This window comes from Chiloscyllium punctatum, chromosome 27, assembly GCF_047496795.1.
Source record: "Chiloscyllium punctatum isolate Juve2018m chromosome 27, sChiPun1.3, whole genome shotgun sequence".
NCBI classification, from domain to species: Eukaryota; Metazoa; Chordata; class Chondrichthyes; order Orectolobiformes; family Hemiscylliidae; genus Chiloscyllium; species Chiloscyllium punctatum.
In genome coordinates, this window is record NC_092765.1 from 53,207,764 (window position 1) to 53,234,679 (window position 26,916).

A 26,916-nucleotide genomic window follows, 5' to 3' on the forward strand; every position below is an offset into this window, starting at 1 on the left:
TCTCAGTTTTGCACTTTAAAAACTCTTTGATAACTACATATTTGATTATAAAACATTTTGTCACCTCCCTCATATATCATGTGACTACAATCGAAAATTGCTTTGTAACACTCCCAAGGAACAGCTTGGAATTTTCCATTGTGTGAAAAGTGTTACAGTGATGTAAATTCATTATCACTGATTTTGACACATATCACAGCCCCTTCATCATCACTCTGTGAATAACTCCTTACCTAATGGTATTGTAGGAACTACTAAGGGAAGCTAATTGCCAGCAGCAAATGGTCAGGCAAATTTTCAGCTGTAAAAATATTACTTACAGGATCAATGAAAGGAACAATAAAATACCTGAGACAGTTATACCAGTTATTGGAGACAAAAGTAGTTAGACAATGACAGATGATTGATCAGGGACAGCAGAGATGAAACAGAACAATGTTTGGACATCAATTGAGATCCACAGGAAAGAGGTCACACCAGCCCCAGAGCCATGTCAAGCTTTCACAGATAACTAAGAACAGCACTAGAAGTTGAAATCTGGAGGTTACTGGTTAACAACAGTGAAATAATTTCATTGTTTTCAACTTTAAAATCAAATGCTTGAAAGATATCAGAAGCACTGGGGTCAGAGGAAACTCTCACAGTTGAGGCAACACCTGGGAATCAGGGTGATGTTAGTAACCAACTGCATGTGTGAGATAACATCACTCACATGAAAACAGAGTTCTTGGGTCCAAGCAAGCATCTCCACAAAGGATGTGAGGGCCCTTGGAGAGATTTGAAAGGAGATTTATCAGAATGCTGCATAGTAGTAACAGGATAGGTCAGAGTCAGTATGGATTTATGAATGGGAAATCATGCTTGACTAGCCTTCTGGAATTTTTTGAGGATGTGACTCTGAAGATAGACGAGGGAGATCCAGTAGATGTAGTGTACCTGGACTTTCAGAAAGCTTTTGATAAAGTCCCACATAGGAGGTTAGTGAGCAAAATTAGGGCACATGGTATTGGGGGCAAAGTACTAACTTGGATTGAAAGTTGGTTGGCTGACAGGAAACAAAGAGTAGTGATAAACGGCTCCATTTCGGAATGGCAGGCAGGGATCAGTGCTGGGACTGCAGCTTTTTACAATATATGTTAATGATATAGAAGATGGTATTAGTAATAACATTAGCAAATTTGCTGATGATACTAAGCTGGGTGACAGGGTGAAATGTGAGGAGGATGTTAGGAGATTACAGGGTGACCTAGACAGGTGAGGTGAGTGGTCAGATGCATGGCAGATGCAGTTTAATGTGGATAAATGTATGGTTATCCACTTTGGTGGCAAGAACAGGAAGGCAGATTACTACCTAAATGGAATCAATTTCGGTAAAGGGCTAGTACAAAGAGATCTGAGTGTTCTTGTACACCAGTCAATGAAGGTAAGCATGCAGGTACAGCAGGTAGTGAAGAAGGCTAATAGCATGCTGGTCTTCATAACAAGAGGGATGGAGTATAGAAGCAAAGAGGTTCTTCTGCAGCTGTACAGGGCCCTGGTGAGACCACACCTGCAGTACTGTGTGCAGTTCTGGTCTCCAAATTTGAGGAAAGACATTCTGGCTATTGAGAGTGCAGCATAGATTCACGAGGTCAATTCCTGGAATGACGGGACTACCTTACACTGAAAGACTGGAGCGACTGGGCTTGTATACCCTTGAGTTTAGAAGACTGAGGGGGGATCTGATTGAGACATATAAGATTATTAAATGATTGGACACTCTGGAGGCAGGAAACATGTTTCCACTGATGGGTTAGTGCCGAACCAGAGGACACAGCTTAAAAGTACAGGGTAGACCATTTAGGACAGAGATGAGGAGAAACTTCTTCACCCAGAGAGTGGTGGCTGTGTGGAATGCTCTGCCCCAGAGGGCAGTGGAGACCCAGTCTCTGGATTCATTTAAGAAAGAGTTAGATAGAGCTCTCAATGATAGTGGAATCAAGGGTTATGGAGATAAGACAGGAACAGGATACTGATTAAGGATGATCAGCCATGATCATATTGAATGGTGGTGCAGGCTCGAAGGGCAGAATGGCCTACGTCTGCAACTATTGCTTCAAGGAATGAGGTAAAGTCAGGATGGAGAAACTGACGTTGTTCTGCAGAGCAAAGGAGATTGAGGCGAGATTTGATGAAGATGTCTAAGTTGATGATAACTTTAGAAAGATAGATAAAGAGCAGCTGTTCCTATCAGCTGATAGAAAAAGGAATTGGGGACACAGATTTAATATATTGGGCAAGAGTTACTGGGAGATGTAAGGAAGGGATTTTATGTTACTTTCATTTTACTCAATACTTACTCGATAATATCCAGTGTTCAATGAAGAAAGAATAAAGTTGCACACTCAGATCTTGGTATGTTATTTTGTTTGAATTTTCAATCTGCAATTTGTCGTCTAACATGCTGTAAAATAAGTTTTCAAAAGCCATCTCAGTGATTTGGGACAAACATTCAGAAAAGACTGTTATTTTGAGGTTTGCTGTGTGTAAATCCTCCCCGCCTCCCTCCCCATAAAAGGAGTTTCTAAACTCCATCCCTGTTAGCCCAGGAGAGACATTCACAACATTCCCAATCCCGGCCCAGGATAACCGCACATGCGCCCTTTGCCCTCTAGAAAGATGACGTCTGTGAGCCGGGGCCTGTCGCTGAGAGGAAGCCTAGATTCGTCCCGTTTTGTGAAACGGGTACAAAGAGCTTCCTTCTACGGGGGTCTGAAGATCCACAAAGTGTTTCCGAAGCCTCTCCGTATAACCGGCCGGTCAATCGCTTCCTCGGCTTTGCCTCAATCTTACCTTTTGTGGAGCCGAAAAAGAACCAACCGTTCCTCAGGAACGCTCCCACTGCGCATGCTCCGGACGGTCGGTCGGCGGGAAGAGTCTGCACATGCGCAGGGACGGTCCGTAGCGCTGGGAATTCTGGGTAGGATCAAGGCCGTTCCTGATGAAGGGATTTCGAAGCTCCTTGGATGCTGCCTGAACTGCTTTGCTCTTCCAGCACCACTAATCCAGAATCAAGGCCATTCAGCCCAACAAGTCCACACCGACTCTCTCGAACGGGCCTCGGGGGCCAAGGTAAACCGAGGCAAGAGCGAGGCCATGCTCTTCGGGAACTGGGGCGACCAATCCTCGATCCCCTTCACCGTCAGGGCCGACCACCTAAAGGTGCTGGGTATTTGGTTCGGGGGGTGGGGGCAGGGCGGGGCTGGGGTGTGCGCCAAGTCTTGGGAGGAGCGTATCAGCAAAGTGAGGCAGATAGAAGCTACGGCCACTCTCCATCGTGGGAAAAAACCTGGTCATCAGGTGTGAGGCACTGTCATTGCTGTTGTACGTGGCACAGGTCTGGCCTATCCCCAGAACCTGTGCAGTTGCAGTCACCCGGGTCATCTTCCAATTTAATGGACCGGGTCCGAAGGGACTCGCTGTACAAAGATCTGGGCAACAAGGGAAAAAATACAGCCAATGCCACCCTCACCCTGATGGCCACCTTTGTGTGTGGCTGCATCAAGCTGTGCGTGGATCCCCGGTATGCAAACACCAAGTGTCACTATGTACTGAGGTTCTACCTGTCCCCGGTGTTGCGAACGATGGGCCTGGCCTCTCTGCCGCGGAACGCTCCGAGTAGTTGGACCGTTCCGTATCACCTGTCCTTCATGGAGAAGTTTATGAAGAAAATCACCTTTGACCACAAGTCCATCAGGAAGTGGTCAGCACGTAGTGTCCTTGAGACCCTTTGGGAAAAGGAGAGGGCGGATCCTATCGAGCGGTTCCTTGAGCAGACTGTCAAAGCCATTTGGCAGTATGCCTCATCACCAGAACTTTCCAACAAGTACCATAGACATGGCTTGGTTGGTGGTGAGAAGGGCTCTGTCTGTGAGATCCTTTATGCACGCCCGGACTCTCAGCCCTCGGCTGCAGGGGGGACGAGACTGTCGCACACCTCCTTCTGGAATGTGCCTATGCAGAAGAAGTCTGGAGAGGAGTGCAGTGGTGTTTGTCGAGGATCGTCCCGAGCAGCGCCGTGACACGGGACTCCGTGCTCTACGGCCTGTTCCCCAGGACGCACACCGAGACGAGCATCAACTGTTCCTGGAGGATCATCAGCTCGGTGAAGGATGCTCTCTGGTCAGTCCGAAACCTGTTGATCTTCCAGCTGAAGGAGTTGACCCCGACTGACTGTTGCAGACTGGCACATTCCAAGGTCCAGGACTACGTGTTGAGGGACACGCTGAAGCTTGGAGCAGCTGCCGCCAAGGTGCAGTGGGGAAACACCACCGTGTAACGTCTGCCTGCTTAAAGAAGAACAGGGGGCCCACGCAGTCATTTGGGCTCTGCTGTCGCCTCAGCTGAAAATGTAATCGTACAGACCTGTAAATCGGAATGATTACTCTGTTTCGGTATGCAAAGAAATGGAATGTTTACATATGTATGGCATGTCCAACTGTACAGACCATCAAATTATTTTATGAATAAAGTATATTTTTGAAATAAAAAGAAGTCCACACCGACTCTCCCAGTTATTCCAGTAACTTTGCATTTCCCATGGCTAATGCACCACATTCATACATCCCTGCACATTATGGTCGAGTTAGTATGGCCAATCCACCCGAACCTGCGCGTCTTTGGACTGTGGGAGGAAAGGCACACAGATACGGGAAATTCGAGGCTGGAGTTGATCCCAGGTCCCTGCTGCTGTGAGGCAACAGTGCAACACTGAGACAAAAACACAAGTTGCTAGAAAGGCTCAGCAGGTTTGGCAGCATTTGTGAAGAGCAGAGTTAATGTTTCGGTCCGGTGACCCATCCTCAGTTTAGAGGAACCGAAACATTCACTCTGATTTCTCTGCACAGATGCTGCCAGACTTACTGAGCCTTTCCAGCAACTTCTGGTTTCGTTTCTGATTTACAGCATTCGCAATTCTTTCATGCTAGCCACTGGGCCACTGTTTTGTGTTATGTGGCCGCCATTGTAGATTTTCAATCTATTTGTTGTTATTTGTGCAAGCAACCTTTCCATTTATCTCCTACAAGTACAACTGACCTATATAATGCATATAATAGAAAATAAAATGTCTCTTGGACGCCCCGCAGATATTATGTCACAAAGTCTGACACTGAGCCACACATTAGATGGTAAACAATCGAGAATGTAGTGCTGGAAAAACACAGAAGTTCAGGCAGAATCCGAGGAGCAGGAGAACTGACGTTTCAGGCGTAAGCCCTTCATCAGGAATTAGGCTTGTGGGTTGAGGTGGCTGAGGGGAAGGTAACTGAGAATGCAATAGGTAGGTGAAGGTGGGGTAAAGGTGAAAGGCTGGAGGGAAGTGTGGAGCGGATAAATGGGAAAGATAATGGAAATATCAAGGGCGTGGTGGTGGGTTGGAGGCTTGGGACTGGTGGGGGAAGTGGAAATGAAGAAACTGGTGAAATCCACATTAATCCTGTGTGGTTGCATTTCTTGAGCATCTGAATTCTGAGGATGTGAAACAGCAGAGGTCCTTTGAGAGAGGGTGACCCTGAACTGGGGAAGGGCTGACTGTAGGGAATGGATGTGGCGGCACATGGCTACGAGTGTGGCATGGATGATCCAGAATGAGAACTGTTTCTGAAGGTTTCAGATTTGTAGTACATACTGGTTGTCCTGTTCAGGTCCGAATGTAGTCCAGAGTCCATATGGGATCAGTCGGTTCCGTAGACAGGCATTGAGAAAGGAGATGTGGCTGTGGTAGTGAGTCTGCTTCAGGATGTGGCTGAAGAGCTTCAGAGCAGAGGAGATTACCTGAGGGTGCAGTGAGAGAAAGAGTCACTGAGATCCTTGTAGAGAGAGGAGAACTTTTTCAAGGTAGGCATCTTTGGAAGAGGAGAAAGTGAGGACTGCAGATGCTGGAGATCAGAGCTGAAACTGTGTTGCTGGAAAAGCGCAGCAGGTCAGGCAGCATCCAAGAAGCAGGAGAATCGACGTTTCGGGCATGAGCCCTTCTTCAGGAATGAGGCTTGTGGGCCACAAAGTTGAGAGATAAATGAGAGAGGGGTGGCCCTTCCTGAAGAAGGGCTCATGCCCAAAACGTCGATTCTCCTGCTCCTTGGATGCTGCCTGACCTGATGCGCTTTTCTAGCAACACATTTTCTGCATCCTTGGAAAAGGCTTTGCATTAAGGTTGAAATTGGCTAGGAGAAAGTGAGGACTGCAGATGCTGGAGATCAGAATTGAGAGTGTGGTACTGGAAAAGCACAGCAGGTCAGGCAGCATCTGAGGAGCAGGAGAATCAATGTTTCAAGCGTAAGCCCTTCATCCGGAATGAGGCTTGTGAGCCACAAGGCTGAGAGATAAATGAGAGAGGGGTGGGACTTGGGGGAAGGTAGCCCATCTATGCGCTCCACCCTCCTCTCCAACCTACCACCTTCTCCCCCACCTTCATCTATCTATTGCATTCTCGGCTACCTTAACCCAGCCCCACCCCCTCCCATTTATCTCTCAGCCCTGCAGCCCTCAAGCCTCATTCATGATGAAGGCATTATACCCGAAACGTCGATTCTCCTGCTCCTCAGATGCTGCCTGACCTGCTGTGCTTTTCTAGCACCACATTCTCGACTCTGATCTCTAGCATCTGCAGTCCTTACTTTCTCCTATTAAATGATAAAGTCTCCATACTCATTCTGGACTGTTATTAGAGAGACAACTGATGATGGACACCACAGCACAGATGAGCAGAAGGGATGGCTCAAAAAGAATGCCATCAGCGATAACCTTACAGATTTAAACCCACACCGTTGGCATCATAAGGATACTGGCAAACAGCTTCAAGAAAGAGTTTGTCTTTTGGAACTGACTTCAGGGAGGAAAATATAGTTTCTGTCCTAGAAAAAAGCAATGTTTCCTGTCATTGGTTAAGGACCTGTTTTTGTTCTATTGAAGCCCTCAAGACATGGGATATCTACTTAGATGAGCACTTAAAATTAGTGGGTTTCCAGCTCCGTGACAAACTTACATCCAGCACTTAAAATGTCAGAACACACGAAGCCAAGAGCTGGAATCTTGGTTCAGAAGCAACATGTTTGGTGACAGGTGTTGATATAGTGAACAAATGGGCCAGTCCCCTTGCTGTAAGTAACTCAGTGACTCTCTTATCATTTTGCAACTGAACAAAAAGTCAAAAATAGTGTCAAGAAGAAAAGTTGCAAGCGTTGCGGGCACCTTCCATGGTGCTCTAGTCTTTGGGACTCAGCGCTCTCATTGTTGTTTCCTGGGTTTGATTCCCAGTTAGGGAATGAGGATTTATTGTTCCTGTAGTAATTTGTAAGGTAAACATGAATTCCAGGCATTAAAAACAGCAAAGGAAGCATCTCTGTCAAATCAGTGAGAGTTTCACATCAGCGACAAAACCAAATGGGAGGAAGTACTGAAAGCCATTGCCACGGCCTGCGCAGACACAGTCCTACAAAAACTTTTACTCATTATTGAAACATACAGGTTTATGGAGCTTTAACGTGTTGGATGCAAAGAGATTTGCTCCCTTCTATGACAGTCTGGTACCAGAGTAACTGATATTGGAATGGGGCTCACACATTTAAGACAGTGGTGAGAACGAATTTAGGAGCAAATTACTGCAGATGCTGGAATCTGTACTGAAACCAAATATGCTGGAGATTACGACAGTCCAAGCAGCATCCATGGCGAGAAAGTAAGCTAATGTTTTGACTCTTCATCAGAGCTGATGTGAAGTGTGGAGAAAGATGGAGTGCTGGGGTAGAAAGGATGTTCATAGTTCAGAAGTGATCGGAATGTGAGAATGGTAGAATAATGGTGTGATTGTGAACTCACTCCCACTTCTTCCTTTTAGCTTTACTTATTATATTCTTTGTCACCATGTCCTCTCTTCCCTTCCTCCACTCCAGTGACACTGTTCTTTCCAGTCCTGAACAAGGGTTACATCTGAAACATCGACTTCTCCACCCCTGGTGCTGTCTGGCTTGATATGTTCTTCTAGGCTCCTGCCTGTCTATTTTGGATTCCAGCATCTGCAGTCTTTTATGTGTCTTTCCAGTCTGGCAGTTAGACGCACCATTGTATGCATCTTAACATGGCAGAACAATGTGTTAGCTTTTATTGGTAGAGGGATTGGGTTTTAGAGCCACGTGGTCGTGCTGCAGCTGTACAAAGCTCTGGTGCAGCTGTACTTGGAGTATTATGTATAGTTCTGCTCACTGCATTGTAGGAAGGATGTGGAAACTTTGTAAAGGGTTCAGAGGTGATTCACTAGAATGTTGTCTGGTATGGAGGGAAGGTCTTATGAGGAAAGGATGAGAGACTTGAGGCTGTTTTCGTTAGAGCGAAGAAGGTTGAGAGGTGACTTAATTAAGACATCAGGGGGTTAGATAGGGTGGACAGTGAGAGCCTTTTTCCTTGGATGGTGACAGCTAGCATGAGTGGACATTGCTTTAAATTGAGGGTGATAGATATAGCACAGATGTTCGAGGAAGTTTCTTTACTCAGAGTAGTAAAGGCATGGAACACACTGCCTGCAACAGTAGTACACTCACCAGCATTAAGGGCATTTAAATGGTCATTGGATAAACATATGGATGAAGATGGAATAGTTAGATGGGCTTCAGATTGGTCCTACAGGTTAGTGCAACATTGAGGGCCGTAGGGTCTGTACTGCGCTGTAAGGTTCTATGTTCTTTCTGGTGGAATTCTTTCCAGCATGGGCTTTCAGGTATGGGTTATAAAGTATATTGAAGGCTGAGATCAACAGATTTTTAATCAGTAAAGGTATGAAGGGTTGTGAAGAAAGGCAAGGTAGTGCAGTTCTGGATTATCAGATCAATCATGAGCTCATTGAATGGTGGAACAGATTTGATGGGCTGAATGGTCTCTTTCTTCTCCAAAAAGTCATGGTCTTAATATGAAGGTGCAAAACTGACCTGAGTAAAGTTTGCCAAGTTAAAAATGTATGGATCCCACTCCCCAGCCCCCCACTGAACCAAGGTGATATGTGCAATGAACAATACGAAGGAGAGTCATTGTGGGTGATTGATCCAGAGTGATCTGTATTCTAGGGTAAACAGGAAAATCGGCCTTCAGCACCAACATTGTGCCTATCCACCAGGTCCTCAGTCACCGCTCACAAACCATAATAGTTATCGATTCATAGAATAATACAACATGGAAACAGGCCCTTTAGTCCCAGCTAGTGACAATAGTGCCCATTCAGCTAGTTCCAATTGCCCACATTTGGTCCACATCCCTCTAAAGCCTTCCCATCCATGTGCCTATCAAAATGTTTTTAAAATATCATTATTGTATCTGCCTTAAATATATCCTCCAGCAGCCCATTCCATATATGCACCACTCTCTGCATGAAGAAGTTGTCCCTCAGGTCCTTCTTAAATCTTTCCCCTCTCACCTTAAACTTATGCCTTTAGTTTTCAATTCCACATCCCTGCTCCTCATAATTTTCTACACCTCGATATGGTTACACATCATCGTCCTACATTCCAAGGAATTAAAGTCCTTTTCTGGCCAACCTCTTCCTATGACTCAGGCTTACTAGTCCTGGCATAAATCTTCTTTGCACTCTTTCCAGTTTAACTATGTCTTCCCTATAACAATAACATCTCAACTCCTATACTCAATGCCTCAACCAGCATGCGAAATGCCTTCTTCACCATGCTGTCTACCTGTGACGCCACTGTCAACAAACTATGTACTTGTCGTCCTAGGTCCCTCTGCTCCACAACACTCCTCAGGACTGTATAAATCCTACCTTGGTTTGACTTTCCAAACTGTAACAGATCTGTATTGAATTGCATTTGCCAATCCTCAGCTCATTTCCCCATATGATCAAGTTCCCTCTGTAATTTTTGATAGCCTTCCTCTCTTTCAACGATACGTCCTAGATTTGTATCATTCACAAACTTACTAATCTTGCCTTGTACATTTACATTAAGTTCGCTTGTGAAGATAACAAATCACAAACATCCCAGCACCAATCCCTGTGACCCACCACTAGTCACAGACCTTCACTCCAAGAAACAACTTTCAACCACCACCCTCTGCTTCCTGCCATCAAGCCAGTTTTGAATCCAATTAGCTAGCTCTCCCTGGATCCCATGTGACCTAACCTTCATGACCAGCCTGCTGTGTGGGACCTCGTTAAAGGCCTTACTGAACTCCATATGGAAAACATCCATTTTCTTCCCGATGTTCCCTCTGCTCTTGTTTTGAACCAATTACACATCAAATAAATCACAATTGACATTGCTGATGTGGAACTGTAACATGCAGGGAAGTGATTCTGACTGGTTTATGATATAATTCTGCTTCTAAAGATCAATCAATATTTCAAATGTATTATTGGAAATGTAACCATTAACATGACATGGCTGTGAAAGTACTGAATCTGAATGACGACTACCGGGAAAGATCCCTGTATATATCACCCTGGACACTGTCTGATTCAGTATTGCATTCAGTATTGCATTTGCCCATCCTTCGCTACATGATCCCCTTGTCTTGGTTTTGTTACATTTTGCTTTATAATACAAGGCATGTACAAGGCATGATTAGTAAGTTGCATGTGACCCTCTCTCTCAGTGTGTCTTGTAGTGAGTCTGTCGCTCAGCGGTTAGAGCACTGGCTTTGTAATCCAGGGGTTGTGAGTTTCAGTCTCAGTAGGGGCTGTATGAATTATAGAGCTGTTGCTCCAACATCAAAGGCTGTAAGCAGGCTCTTGTGTTGAAGCCTGAAATGAGACAAAATAAGCCAAGTGGGTGAAATCCTACTTTCTAGGAGATGATCTCTGTCACTCTTGGGAGAATGTGTCTGTGGGTAAAGGTTATGTTCTCTGAGGAGGAGTGAATGTAGTTTTCCCATCTCAAACAGAAATTGAAGTTACTGGAAATACTAGTTCCCAGAAAGGGTCACCAGACCTGAAATATGGCAAAGGGCAGTGGGAAGGCTGCAAAGACCAACACAGCACAACAACAAAAGAAATAAGGGGGAAGGGAGAAGATTAAATAAGCTAACCGGTAATATGAAAAAAGATTGCTAGAGTTTCTTTGGATATGTAAAGAGCAAAAAAGAGGCAAAAGTGGGCATTGGGCTACTGGAAAATGATGCTGAAGAAGTAGTAATAGGGACCAAAGAAGTGGCTGAGAAACCAAATAAGTATTTTGCGTCAGTCTTCATGATGGAAGATATGAGTAATACCCCAAAACGTCAAGAGAGTCAGGGGTCAGAGATGTTGGCCATCACCAAAGAGAAGGTTTTAGAAAAACTGAAAGGTCTGGAAGTGGATAACTTACTTGGACCAGATGGGCTACATCATAGAGTTCTGAAGGAGATAGCTGACAAGACAGTGGAGGCTTAAGCAGTGATATTTCAGAAGGCAGAGAGTGTTGTTTTAATCAAGTGTGATGTAGATATTCCAGGAGGGATGCAACTAGTCAAACCAGTTAGCTTAAAATAAAACAGAATTTATTTGCGGGATTACCGAATGAAACACAAATATTGGAGAACAGGATACAGAATAACACTTAATCTATCAAAACACCCAACAGATTATCACAACTTAATCATGCTGTTTCAAATACTTGCAGCAATGCCCATAAACATCCCTTGGCACAAAAGGTAAGATCAAACACAGGGTCTTACAGGGAAAAAAATCAGAGAGAGAGGGTCAGCATGGACCTGCTTCTCTTGGATCCAGCAACTTTACAACTCTGCTTGCTAAAACCAAACCAAATCAGGGGAGGGCCGAGCTGTGAGAACAGGCCACACGCCTTTCAGCATACAAGTGTTTTTGTAAACTTGAAAGCCTTGTTTCCGAGGGAGTATCTGTTAGCTATAATAAAATTTGCCCTGAAACCTTCAAACTTAGACTTTTCAGAGTCTGTGCACTTTATGACCTCTCCGAAAAAAGAAAGCCGAGGACAACATAACCTTGTTAAAGGAACAGCATCATACAAGAGGATAAGAGAGTGGGCAAAGATTTGGCAGATGAAATACAGTGTGGGAAAGTGGGAGGTCATGCACTTTGGTAGGAAGAGGCATGGACTATTTTCTAAATGGGGGGAACTTCAGATATCCGAAGTTGAAAGTCCACGTTTCTCTTAAGGTAAACCCTTAAATAGATTGAATAGATAGTTGGAAAGGCACATACAATGTTGTCATTCATCTCAAGAAGACTAGAATATAAAAGCAGAGATGTACATGGGAGAGAATTTCTAAGGTTCTGGTCAGATCACCTTTAGACTAGTGTGAGCAATTTCGGGCCTCATAGCTCAGGAAGGATGCATTGGTCCTACGGCGGGTCGAGAGGATGTTCACGAGAATGATCCCAGGAATGAAAGGCTTAACATATGAGAAATGTTTGAGGATTCTGAGGCTTTACTTGATGAAGGTTAGAAGGAAGTTTCTGATTGAAACTTTCAGAATACTGAAAGGCCTGGTCAGAATGAATGTTTGAAAGATGTTTTCATTGGCAGGAGAGACTAGGACATGAGGGCACAGCCTTCGAGTAAATGGAAGACCCTTAATAGTGGAGAGAAGGAGAAACTTGTTTAGCCAGAGAGTAGTGAATCTGTGGAATTCACTGCCACAGAAGGCTGTGGAGGCCAAGTCATTGAATGTATTTAAGACTGAAATAGATAGGTTATTGATTACCAGGGGTCAATGTTTGCGAGGAGAAAGCGAGAAAATCGGGTTGAAAAAACTATCAGCCATAATTGATTGGTGGAGGAGACTCAATGGGCTGAATGGCCTAATTTCTGCTCCAAGATCTTATGGTCTTATGGACTTATGTCTAACTCTAATTTCACATCACAGAAGCTGCCAGACCTGCTGAGCTTTTCCAGCAGCTTCTAATTTTGTTTCCCACCTCAACCTTCAGTCCCATTCAATGTGTTGTTTGAGATTAAAAGTCATAGAGAAAATGTCATTGCGGTGAGTGCTTTAAATGTCAGAGCAAACAAGGCTACAGGCCAAGTGCTGGGAACTAGGATGGTGGGCCCCCCTCATTGCTAGGAAAACTTGATCACGCGATAATTTTGAAGGAGAAACTTATCGGCAGGGATTTTAAAAAAGCTGTGTCATTAAGAAACGATGCAAGCCTCTTGCCTTCATCTCTGGTTGTCTTAACAGTTAGGATTCGGTGCTTTCACTGCGATGGATCTGGTTCAATTCCCAGTCAGGGAATCAGGGTTACTCTTGACTGTGCTGGCAGCAAAACCAGAGCAGATCTTACAGGAAATCATTGTCTCAGATCAGTTAATATCCCCGAGAACATCAGAGGCCCCTCTGAAAGAAGGGCAAGTTGCCTTGACTCTCTCTGCTCAGTCGGACTGTACACCCTTCACTCTCCTCTGATTCAGTTTCCCAAAGAGAAAGATTTACAAAGGTGAGACTTGGTTGTTTGTTCCCTTTCCATTCCTAGGAGCTGCAGTGATTGGGTTTGGGAAATGGAAAGGTTCCCATGAGCAACATGTGGGACTATTTCAGCTTCCCCTCTGTGAGATTGACCCTGGTGTTCTCAGGTACAGTTACTGATGGGAGTTAGTGAAAGGATTCCCATCCCTGCAGATCAGGAGTTCAAATTACGTTTCAGCTTCAGGACAATGAGAAAGATGAGTTTGGAAGTACAAAGAAGCTGTGAACAACATTCAAGCAAAGTAGGAGTGGAAGTCTGATGTAGAGTCAGACACATTGCCTATTGCGTCCCTGACCCCATATAGACCAACACCCCCAAGCTGCAGAGTTTTGATGTTTACATGGGCATGAGCAGCAATGGGAACAATCACAAGGTGAACAACTAGTAAAGATCATCACTGTCACTGCTTCACTTCAATAGTCTCCACTTTGTAAAGTGATGCCATTCACTGGAAAAGGAAACATATTTGTCCTCAGGTGCCTGCTTCTGGGTTGCCTCCTTCTCTGCTGGAACTTCCCATCATTTTGTTCCCATTCACTGCGCTACTTCATGATCCACTCCAGTAAAATGTACTTTCACACTTTGAGTCATAGACTCTTCGAGTCAAAACCCCAAATTAATTCAGCGAGAAACCCTTGGTCATTTCTAGCCCAGGATCTAGAATCAGACAAGTTGAAGGAATCCTGCCCCTTCACTCAGTGCCTCAAAACAAGCCCCTGTTAGCATCAGCCTGTTCTGTACCATCCTGCAGTGCATCTGCTGAACAACATCGGATAATCAAAGCTCTGCTTTCTTCACAATGAAACCCAGGATGAACTGTTTGGAAACTTAGAGTGAGAAACATTACTGCTGAAGGTGGTTGACATAAAGAACATCCCGTAACCTTTAAGACCAGGGGCACATCAGCTAAGTGTCTCTTCTTTTTTACTTTGTGATAAGGGGACTAGCAGGGATGGTAGTGCAGAAAGAGCAATGTTCCTCCTGCATGATGTTTGAGGTGAGGGACGCCATTAGTGTCCCATCCAAGTACATCTGGAGGAAGTGCACCCAACTCTTGCTCCTCCAAGACCATGTTAAGGAACTGGAGTGGGAGCTGGATGAACTTCGATCATTCTGGAGGCTGAGATTGTGATAGATAAGAGTTACAGGGAAGTAGTTACTCCAGGGGGCAAAGAAAGCTGTGTGACTGTTCGACAAGGGAAAAAAAACAGTCAGTGGAGAGATCCCATGTGGTCTTTCCCCTGAAAAACATGTATGCTGTTTTGGATACTGTTGAGGGGGGCAACTTACCAGGATATGCAGTGGGGCCCAGGTCTCTGGCACAGAGCATGTCCCTGTTGCACAGAAGGGAAGGAGGAAAAGGAGGAGAGTGTTAGTCATTGGAGACTCAGTAGTTAGACAGTCAGATAGAAGGTTTATGGGAACGAACAAGACTCATGGTTGGTGTGTTGCCTCCCAGGTGCCAGGGTCCATGATGTCTCAGATCATATCTTTGGGGTCCTGAAGGGAGAGGATGACCAGTCTCAAGTCGTGGTCCATGTAGATACCAGTGACATAGGTAGAAAGAGGGTTAGGGATGTAAGGCAGGATTTCAGGGAGCTAGGGTGGAAGCTGAGAGCTAGAACAAACAGAGTTGTTATCTCTGATTTGTTACCCATGCCACGTGATAGTGAGGCAAGGAATAAGGAGAGATATCAGCTGAACACGTGGCTGCAAGAATGGTGCAGGAGGGAGGGTTTCAGGTATTTGGATAATTGAGGCTCATTCTGGGGAAGGTGGGACCTGTACAAACAGGTCGGTCTTCACTTGAACCAGAGGGGTACTCATGTCAGGGGTGGGAAATTTGCTGGTGCTGTTTGGTGGGTTTAAACTAGCTCAGCAGGGGGATGGGAACCGGAGGTGCAGTTGGGAGGACAGGGACAGGACTTCAGGGTCACAGGAATATGCTGGCAGACAGCAAACCGGTTTGAAGTGTGTCTACTTCAAAGCCAGAAGTATCCAAAATAAGGTAGGTGAGCTTGCAGCATGGTTAGCTCCCTGGGACTTTGATGTTATGGCCATTTTGGAGACATGGATAGAACAGGGTGAGGAATGGATGTCACAGATTCCAGGGTTTAGATCTTTCATTAAAAACAGGCAAGGCAGTAAAAGAGGGGGTGGTGTGGCCTTGTTAGTCAAGGATAGTATACCGGTGCATGAAAGACCTTTTGACAAGGACTTGTCTACTGAGGTAGTGTGAGCTGAGGTTAGAAACAGGAGAGGAGAGGTTACATTGCTTGGAGTTTTTTAAGGGCCTCCATAAAGTTCCAGGGAGGTGGAAGAGAGGATTGGCAAAAGTATTCTGGGTAGGAGTAAAAGGAACAGAGTGGTCATTATGGGGGACCAACATTGGAAATGCTATGTACGTTGGATGGATCAATTTTTGTCCAATGTGTACAGGAGGGTTTCCTGACACAGTATGTTGAAAGGCTGACAAGAGGGGAGGCCACACTGGATCTGGTGCTTGGTAATGAACTTGGTGCTTGGTGTTTGATTTAGTTGTAGGTGAGCACTTTGGGGAGAGTGACCATAATTCAGTTATGTTTAGTTTAGCGATGGAAAGGGATAGGTACATGCCACAGGTCAAGATTTATTGATGGGGCAAGGGCAATTATCATGCGATTAGGCAAGAATTAGGATGCATAGAATGGGATAGCAAAATGCAGGGGATGCAGACAATGGAAAAATGGAGCTGGTTTAAGGAACAGATATTCTGTGTTCTTGATAGGTATGTCCCAGTCAGGCAGGGAGGAAGTGATAAGATAAGGGAACTGTGGTTTAGTACAGAAATTGCATCTCTTGTTAAGCAGAAGAAGGAGGCTTATGTGTTGATGAGGCAAGATGGTACAGATGAGGTGATGGAGAGTTACAGATCAGCTAGGAAGAATTTAAAGAGAGAGTTAAGAAGAGCAAAGAGAGGACACAAGCAGTCTTTAGCAAATAGAATAAAGGAGAACCCTAAAGATTTCTATAGGTATGTGAGGAATAAAAGGATGACTAGGGCAGGAATAGGGCCAGTCAACGACAGAAGTAGAACCTGAGTGTGGACCGTGTGGAGATCGGACAGGTGCTAAATGAACATTTCACATTGGTTTTCACTCAAGAAAATGAGAATATTGCAAAGGAGAAGAATGAGGTACAGGATATTAAACTAGAAGGGATTGAGATTAGTTATGAACAGGTGTTATCAATTCTAGAAGGTGTGAATGTAGACAAGTCCCCTGGGCTGGATGGGATTTATCCAAGGATTCTCTGGGAAGCTAGGGAGGAGACAGCAGAGCTTTGATATTTAGAGTCATAGAGTCATAGAAATGTACAGCATGGAAACAGACCCTTCGGTCCAACCCGTCCATGCCGACCAGATATCCCAACCCAATCTAGTCCCACCTGCCAGTACCCAGCCCATATCCCTCCAAACCCTTCCTATTCATATACCCATCCAAATGCCTCTTAAATGTTGCAATTGTACCAGCCTCCACCACATTCTCTGGCAGCTCATTCCATACACATCTCACCCTCTGCATGAAAAAGTTGCCCCTTAGGTCTCTTTTATATCTTTCCCCTCTCACCCTAAACCTATGCCCTCCAGTTCTGGACTCCCCAATCCCAGGGAAAAGACTTTGTCTATCCATGTCCCTCATAATTTTGTAAACCTCTATAAGGTCACCTCAGCCTCTGACGCTCCAGGGAAAACAGCCCCAGCCTGTTCAGCCTCTCCCTGTAGCTCAGATCCTCCAACCCTGGCAACACCTTGGGCGGCATGGTGGCACAGTGGTTAGCACTGCTGCCTCACAGCGCCAGATGACCCAGGTTCAATTCCCGCCTCAGGCGACTGACTGTGTGGAGTTTGCGCATTCTCCCCGTGTCTGCGTGGGTTTCCTCCGGGTACTCCGGTTTCCTCCCACAGTCCAAAGATGTGCAGGTCAGGTGAATTGGCCATGCTAAATTGTCCTTAGTGTTCGGTGTAGGGGAATGGGTCTGAGTGGGTTGCTCTTCGGAGGGTCGGTGTGGACTTGTTGGGCTGAAGGGCCTGTTTCCACACTGTAAGTAATCTAATTAATCTAAATCTTTCCTGAACCCTTTCAAGTGTCACAACATCTTTCTGATAGGAAAGAGACCAGAATTGCACGCAATATTCCAATGGTGGCCTAACCAATATCCTGTACAGCCGCAATATGAACTCCCAAATCCTGTACTCAATAAAGGAAAGCATACCAAACGCCTTCTTCACTATCCCATCTACCTGACACTCCACTTTCAAGGAGCTATGAACCTGCACTCCAAGGTCTCTTTGTTCAGCCTTACCATTAAGTGTATAAGTCCTGCTAAGATTTGCTTTCCCAAAATGCAGCACCTCACATTTATCTGAATTAAACTCCATCTGCCACTTCTCAGCCCATTGGCCCATCTGGTCCAGATCCTGTTGTAATCTGAGGTAACACTCTTCACTGTCTACTACACCTCCAATTTTGGTGTCATCTGCAAACTTACTAACTGTACGTCTTATGCTCGCATCCAAATCATTTATGTAAATGACAAAAAGTAGAGGGCCCAGCACTGAACCTTGTGGCACTCCACTGGTCACAGGCCTCCAGTCTGAACAACAACCCTCCACCACCACCCTCTGTCTTCTATCTTTGAGCCAATTCTGTATCCAAATGGCTAGTTCTCCCTGTATTCCATGAGATGTAACCTTGCTAATCAGTCTCCCATGTCGAACACCTTACTGAAGTCCATATAGATCACATCTACTGCTCTGCCCTCATCTTTGTTACTTCTTCAAAAAACTCAATCAAGTTTATGAGACATGCATTCCCATGCACAAAGCCATGTTGACAATCCCGATTCAGTCCTTGCCTTTCCAAATATATGTACATCCTTTCCCTCAGGATTCCCTCCAACAACTTGCCCACCACTGAGGTCAGACTCACCGGTCTTTGGTTCCCTGGCTTGTCTTTACCGCCCTTCTTAAACAGTGGCACCATGTTAGCCAACCCCCAGTCTTCCGGCACCTCACCTGTGACTATCGATGATACAAATATCTCAGCAAGAGGCCCAGCAATCACTTCTCTAGCTTCCCACAGAGTTCTCGGGTACATCTGATCAGGTCCATAAGACCATAAGACATAGGAGTGGAAGTAAGGCCATTCGGCCCATCGAGTCCACTCCGCCATTCAATCATGGCTGATGCGCATTTCAGCTCCACTTGCCAGCGTTCTCCCCGTAGCCCTTAATTCCTCTAGACAACAAGAACCTATCAATCTCGGCCTTGAAGACATTTAGCGTCCCGGCTTCCACTGCACTCCGTGGCAATGAATTCCACAGGCCCACCACTCTCTGGCTGAAGAAATGTCTCCGCATTTCCGTTCTGAAATGACCCCCTCTAATTCTAAGGCTGTGTCCACGGGTCCTAGTCTCCTCGCCTAACAGAAACAATTTTCTAGCATCCACCTTTTCAAAGCCATGTATTATTTTGTACGTCTCTATTAGATCTCCCCTTAATCTTCTAAACTCCAACGAATACAATCCCAGTATCCTCAGCCGTTCCTCATATGCTAGACCTGTCATTCCAGGGATCATCCGTGTGAATCTCCGCTGGACACGTTCCAGTGCCAGTATGTCCTTCCTGAGGTGTGGGGACCAAAACTGGACACAGTACTCCAAATGGGGCCTTACCAGAGCTTTATAAAGTCTTAGTAGTACAATTCTGCTTTTATAATTCCAACCCTCTTGAGATAAGAGACAACATTGCATTCGCTTTCTTAATCACAGACTCAACCTGCATGTTTACCTTTAGAGAATCCTCGACTAGCACTCCCAGATCCCTTTGTGCTTTGGCTTTATTAAGTTTCTCACCATTTAGAAAGTAGTCCATGCTTTTATTCTTTTTGCCAAAGTGCAAGACCTCGCACTTGCTCACGTTAAATTCCATCAGCCATTTCCTGGACCACTCTCCCAACCTGTCTAGATCTTTCTGTAGCCTCCCCACTTCCTCAGTACTACCTGCCTGTCCACCTAACTTCGTATCATCGGCAAACTTCGCTAGAATGCCCCCGGTTCCCTCATCCAAATCATTAATATATAATGCGAACAGCTGTGGCCCCAGCACCGAACCCTGCGGGACACCTCTCGTCACCGGCTGCCATTCTGAAAAAGAACCTTTTATCCCAACTCTCTGCCTTCTGTTAGATAGCCAATCCTCAATCCATCCCAGCAGCTCACCTCGAACACCATGGGCCCTCACCTTGCTCAGCAGCCTCCCGTGTGGCACCTTATCAAAGGCCTTTTGAAAGTCCAGATAGACCACATCCACTGGGTTTCCCTGGTCTAACCTACTTGTTACCTCTTCAAAAAATTCCAACAGGTTTGTCAGGCATGACCTCCCTTTACTAAATCCATGTTGACTTGTTCTAATCAGACTCTGCTCTTCCAAGAATTTAGAAACTTCATCCTTAATGATGGATTCTAGAATTTTACCAACAACCGAGGTCCTGGGGATTTATCCACCTTTAACCGTTTCAAGACATCCAGCACCACCTACTCTGTAATCTGTACATTTTGCAAGATGTCACCATCTATTTCCCTACAGTCTACATCTTCCATATCCTTTTCCACAGTAAACACTGATGCAAAATACTTATTTAGTATCTCCCCCATTTTCTGTGGCTCCACACAAAGGCCGCCTTATTGATCTTTGAGGGTCGTTATACTCTCCCTAGTTACCCTTTTGTCTTTAATATATTTGTAAAAACCCTTTGGATTCTCCTTAATTCTATATGCCAAAGCTATCTCATGTCCCCGTTTTGCCCTCCTGATTTCCCTTTTAAGTATGCTCCTACTTTCTTTATACTCTTCTAAGGAGTCACTCGATGTATCCTGTCTATACCTGACATATGCTTCCTTCTTTTTTTTAACCAACCCCTCAATTTCTTTCATCATCCAGCATTCCCTATACCTACCAGCCTTTCCTTTCACCCTGACAGGAATATACTTTCTCTGCACTTTTGTTATCTCATTTCTGAAGGCTTCCCATTTTCTAACCATCCCTTTACCTGCGAACATCTGCCTCCAATCAGCTTTCAAAGGTTCTTGCCTAATACCGTCAAAACTGGCCTTTCTCCAATTTAGAACTTCAACTTTTAGATCTGGTCTATCCTTTTCCATCACTATTTTAAAACGAATAGAATTATGGTCACTGGCCCCAAAGTGCTCCCCCACCGACACCTCAGTCACAAGCCCTGCCTTATTTCCCAAGAGTAGGTCAAGTTTTGCACCTTCTCTAGTAGGTATATCCACATACTGAATCAGAAAATTGTCTTGTACGCACTTAAAAAATTCCTCTCCATCTAAACCTTTAAACTATGGCAGTCCCAGTCGATGTTTGGAAAGTTAAAATCCCCTGTCATAACTACCCTATTATTCTTACAGATAGCTGAGATCTCTTTACAAGTTTGTTTATCAATTTCCCTCCGACTATTGGGGGGTCTATAATACAATCCCAATAAGGTAATCATCCCTTTCTTATTTCTCAGATCCACCCAAATAACTTCCCTCGAAGTATTTCTGGGACTATCCTCCCTCAGCACAGCTGTAATGTTATCCCTTATCAAAAATGCCACTTGGAGGTCGCCATTGATGATGTTACCTAGCCAAGTAATGAAACGTCTGGATATCAAACCGACAGCTCAGCGAGCAAACCAACACCCTAAAAATGCCACTCCCCCTCCTCTCTTGCCTCCCTTTCTATCCTTCCTGTAACATTTGTATCCTGGAACATTAAGCTGCCCATCCCTGAGCCATGTTTCCATAGTTGCTATGATATCCCAGTCCCATGTTCTTAACCATGCCCTGTTAGGCACCTTGCATTGAAATAAATGCAGTTTAATTTATTAGTCCTACATTGTCCCTGCCTGCCCTGACTGTTTGACTCACTTCTGTTCTCAGCTGTACCCGTCTCAGATCGATCTCTTTCCTCACTATCTCCCTCGGTCCCACCCCCCACCCACTTTACTAGTTTAAATCCTCCCAAGCAGTTCTAGCAAATTTCCCTGCCAGTATATCAGTCCCCTTCAAATTTAGTACAATCCGTCCTTCTTGTACAGGTCACTTCTACCCCAAAAGAGATTCCAATGATCCAAAAATGTGAATCCTTCTCCCATATGCCAGCTCCTCAGCCATGCATTCATCTGCTCTATCCTCCTATTCCTGCCCTCACTAGCTCGTAGCACTGGGAGTAATCCAGATATTACTACCCCTGAGGACCTCCTTTTTAAATTTCTGCCTAACTCTCTGTAATCTCCCTTCAAAGTCTCAACCTTTTCTCTTCCTATGTCGTTGGTTCCAATATGGACAATGAACTCCTGCTGGCCCCTCTCCCCCCTCTCTGAGACATCCTTGATCCTGGCACAAGGGAAACAACACACCATTCTGCTTTTTCTCTGCTGGCCACAGAAACGTCTGTCTGTACCTCTGTACTGTCTGTACAGAGTCTCCTAACCCAATTGATCTCTCGGAAGCTGATGTACCCCTCATTGCTTTAGAGCCAGTCTCAATACCAGAAACTTAGCTGTTCGTGCTACGTTCCCCTGAGAATCTCTCACCCCCTACATTTTCCAAAACAGCATACCAACTTGAAATGGGTATATCCACAAAAGACTCCTGCACTAGCTGCCTACCTCTCTTACCCTTCCTGGAGTTAACCCATCTATGTGACTGTGTCTGAGACTTTCCCCCATTCCTATAACTGCCATCCATCACATACTGTTGCTGTTGCAATTTCCTTATCGCTTCTATCTGTCTTTCCAACCGATCCACTCAATCTGATATGATTTGCATCCAACAGCATTTATGGCAGATATAATCTGCAGTAACTCTTTAAACTTCCACATCTGACAAGAAGTACATATCAGTGCAAAGGCCATTTTTGCTCCTTCACAATCTATGGACCCAGAAAATAACACCGTCTTATTCCCTACAAACACTGCCTCAGGTTAAATTAATAGCTATGGCTTATATTTTAAGTTTAATCAAGAGACTTATATTCAAAAACATGCAATCAAGAAAGAATCAATTATACTCACTACTGCAGCCTTTCTCTTGGACAGACTTAAAACAACAATTAACCTATCTAATTCCGTGCTGTGAACTTCACCCAACAGTTCCTCCAAGATTAGTTGTGAATTTCACTGTTTGTTAATTTTCCCAGATTAACTCCGATATCCAGAAATACACGAATTCAAACAGCAAAGGCAGTAACTGTGCAGGCTCTCTCTCTCTCTCTCTCTCCTGCACTGTCCTCACCATGTGCTTCCTTTGTCTGCTCTTCTCCCTTTTAAACTGCTGTTGTTTTGACTTTTTTTTTCCAAACTTCCAAAACACTGCAACAGCATACAAAACAGTAATTGCTGCTCCTGGAATACGAGGAAATCACCTCCAACACCTGAAATACCTCAAGCAGCTCTTACAGCCAGAAATTGTTCCCGTCCTCCATCTTGGATTACTCAGAGTCCAGATCATTATTTACAGGTTTAGTACCAGAGGACTGGAGGACTGCAAGTGTTCTGCCCTAGTTCAAGAAGGGCAGTAGAGATGACCCAGGGAATTATTGACCAGTGAGCCTTACTTCTGTTGTAGGAAAGGTTTTGGAAAGGATTATAATAAATAAGATTTATAATCATCTTGGAAGCAACAATTTAATTGGAGATAGTCAACATGAATTGTGTCAAGGGCAGGTCGTGTCTCACAAATCTCATTGAGTTTTTTGAGAAAGTGACCAAGCATGTAGATGAGGGTAAGGCAGTTGACATGGTATACATGGACTTCAGTAAAGCCTTTGATAAGGTTCCACATGGTAGGCTGATGGAGAAAATGCAGAGGCATGGAATTGAGGGTGATTTAGCAGTTTGGATTAGAAACTGGCTTTCTGAAAGAAGGCAGCGAGTGGTGGTTGATGGAAAATATTCAGCCTGGAGTCCAGTTACTAGTGGTGTGCCACAAGGATCTGTTTTGGGACCACTACTGTTTGTCATTTTTATAAATGACTTCGACACAGGCATAGGTGAATGGATTGTTAAATTTGCAGATGACACTAAAGTCGGTGGAGTAGTGGACAGTTTGGAAGAATGTTACAGGTTGCAGGGGGACTTGGATAAACTGCAGAATTGGGCTGAGAGGTGGCAAATGGAGTTCAATGCAGCTAAATGTGAAGTTGATGTACTTTGGGAAGAATAACAGGAAAGCAGAGTACTGGGTCAATGGAAAGATTCTTGGTAGTGTGGCTATGCAGAGGGATCTTAGAGTCCATGTACATAGATCCCTGAAAGTTGCCACCCAGGTTGATAGTGCAGTTAAGAGGGCATATGGTGTGTTGGGTTTCATTCGTAGAGGGATTGAGTTCCGGAGTCACAATATCATGCTGCAACTATACAAAACGCTAGTGCGACCACACTTGGAATGTTGTGTACAATTCTGGTCGCCATATTTCAGGAAGGATGTGGAAACATTGGAAATGGTGCAGAGGAGATTTACCAGGATGTTGCCTGGTCTGGAGGGAAGGTTTTATGAAAAATGGCTGAGAGACTGTGGTCTGTTCTCATTGAAAAGAAGAAGGCTAAGAGGGGATTTGATAGAGACATACAAGATGATCAGAGGATTAGAGAGGATAGACAGTGAAAGTCTTTGTCCTAGGATGATGATGTCAGCGTGTATGAGGGGACATAACTACAAATTGAGCGGTTATAGATTTAAGGCAGATGTCAGAGGCAGGTTCTTTACTCAGAGAGTGGTAAGGGCGTGGAATGCCCTACCTGCCAAAGTAGGTAATTCAGCCACATGAAGGAAATTTAAACAATCCTTGGATAAGCACATGGATGATGATGTAGGGGGACGAGCTGAGAGTAGTTCACAGGTCGGCGCAACATTGAAGGCCGAAAGACCTGTTCTGCACTGTATTGTTCTATGTTCTATATTCTATGGTGGGTATTATGACTGCAAGGGGATCAGGATTGGGAGCTGAATATTCAAGGATGTACATCCTATCAAAAAAGCCCAGTGGCCAGAAGGGTTGGGGATGGCTTATGAGTAAGAAATGAAATCAAATCAACAATAAGAAATTAAGTAGGGTCAGATGCTGTACAATCTGTGTGAGTAGAACTTGCGAACCACAGGGGTTAACTGGAATATTCCTGCAGTACATCACAGCTCAACAACATCACAATATCACAACTCCGCTTTATTCACATTGAAACCCAGGGCGATAATATGAACTGTTTGGTAACTTGGAGAGGGAAACATTGCTGCTGAAGGTCGTTATGATGTGAAGAAGAGGTACAAGTGTGTTCAGGTCAGTACTGTCAGCATCACTGGGGTTCCCTGCTTCGGAGGCCAGACCGGATGCAATTCCCAATCAGCGAATGAAGATTTATTTCTCTTCTTGTGAATTATCCGAATGAAAATAAATTCTTGGTCACACACAGAACACACGATCTGAGCTAGCCAGAATCAGTCCAGCGTATACATCCATCCAGAAGAACAATGGTAGCAGATACACAGGAAATCTTACCACCGCAAATCCCCGGACAAGGATCTCACCATCCTGAGTTAGATGTGTCACACTGTTCCTTCAGTGTCACTGGGTCTAACTCATGCAACTCCCTCCCCAGCAAGCTTCATGGGCTGTACTTCCGTACTAAGGTTTTTAAAGGTTCAGCAAATTAACTCATCCCCTTCATCACTGGGGTAATTAGGGTGGGCAGCGAATACTATCCCCATGAGGGACAGCCATTTCCCAGGAATCCGTTTCTAAAAGTTCCAGTTTCGAACCAGACACCAACAATCAGTCGGGAACAAGTTGAGAAGTGGAGCTGGGGAGCAAAATCAAAGTGAAAGGCAATAATGACTGGAAGGGATGAGGCAGGAAGTGAGCGTGGACTTGGTGGTACAAGGCTCACTGTCGGTGCGATTTGGCCAGCATTTCCTGCCCACTGCTCACATTGACTCACAGACCACTCCTGGTCAATTCACTGTGTGACTCTGTTCCTCTTGGTGCGAGATTCCATCTGTGTGTATTAACATAGTTAATGGGTCCCGAGAGGATGAACGTATCCTCTATACTCTGTCGGTTTAAGCAGGTGAAAATATCAGTTTTAAACCAAGGCAAGAGCAGATTCTCTCTTTCTGTGTATTTTCAGCGGAGCATGTTCAGCTGTGAATTATCTGTGTTTGCAAAAGCAATTCTTGCCAAGCATTGTTACAGAAAAAATCAATCTCCGAGTGACTGTGAGCAAGTGGTTAAGGAAATGCACAAATGAATGGGAAAAGCAGAGTTCAGTGTAACGTCGTGGCTTAGTTGGTTAACGTTCCTGCCTTGTAAACTTGGCGGTGCCTGTGCCTTACTTTCAAGGTTCGTTGTTTAAACTTCTTGCAAATGCCGTGTTGTTGATCCAGTATGTGGAAAGAGACAACTCTGAACGCTTCCTGTGCTTCAGCTCAGCCTGCTATGATTTGGTTCTCCCCACCCCTGTCGCCTGCATTGGCCCTATCCGTGAGTGCTGTTTCTTGTTCACTATCAATTCAATCTGGAGTGTTCCACAAGCACATCTGCTTCTCCTCTTCTTTTACTCTCATTCCTTCATTCCCCGTTTGGTAGGAGTAACAAGCTGAGGCAGGAGACACTGCAGACTTGCCGGGGAATGTTGTGGTAATGGCTCAGACACCACGAGCTGATCCTCATTATTCTCTGCTGTCACCATTCATTCAATTTACACGAACAGCAAAGACATCATTGCAATCCTGCAATTGTGGCAGAATTGAGATTTTTCTGGCGGATTATGAATTCCATCTAGAATTCTAAAGGGTCATAATAGTTGGAAGAAAGAAATGCCTCCTTCCCTCAGGCCTATTTCACAAAAACATTATCCGGAGGATGTGAGCCCAGTTCTCCTGGAGGGAGAAAGTCTCTCAGCAGCTCCACTGTCAAACTGTCTCCGAATGTCAGACTTTCAAAGAGCAGAAATGGGAAATGAGCGATATGGATAGACAGATGTTCGGAGAATGTAAGAGAAGGTCAGGTGGATACACACAGACAGACGCAAACAGAGGCACATATTGAGGTAGACACTGAAAAAACCAAATCTCCACTAGACATGGCAGCTACCTGTCGGAAAGGAAAATAGAAAGATAACCGTTTAAGCGCAGCCTTTCACCAGCTCAGAGCAATGGAAGCAGCATTATAGCTGGTAAAGTCCTTTTACATTTGTAAATTTGATGTTTGTAAGGTAATGAGAGATTTTGATAAATATGTTGATTCGACAGATAAAACTGATCATTTCCCCGGCATTCTAGCATAGAAATGCTTCACTAACTTGGTTCTGTCGATCTGTAATATTAGCTCTGTTTCTCCTCACAGACGCTGC

The 26,916-nt window shown here is 44.8% G+C and overlaps 1 protein-coding gene across 5 annotated transcripts in view; it reads right to left on the reverse strand.

Annotated features, from left to right (window-relative positions):
* The window catches only part of LOC140453710 (uncharacterized), a 34,676-nt gene extending 31,766 nt beyond the window's left edge, over window positions 1-2,910 (reverse strand). For all 5 annotated transcript variants that reach the window (XR_011952462.1, XR_011952460.1, XR_011952461.1 and 2 more), the window contains exons 1-2: window positions 2,833-2,910; window positions 2,340-2,443 (exon numbers count right to left, since the gene is read on the reverse strand). The gene's annotated coding sequence lies outside the window, so the exon portion shown is untranslated. The remainder of the gene's footprint in view (window positions 1-2,339; window positions 2,444-2,832) is intronic.
* Between the last annotated feature and the right edge of the window lie 24,006 nt (window positions 2,911-26,916).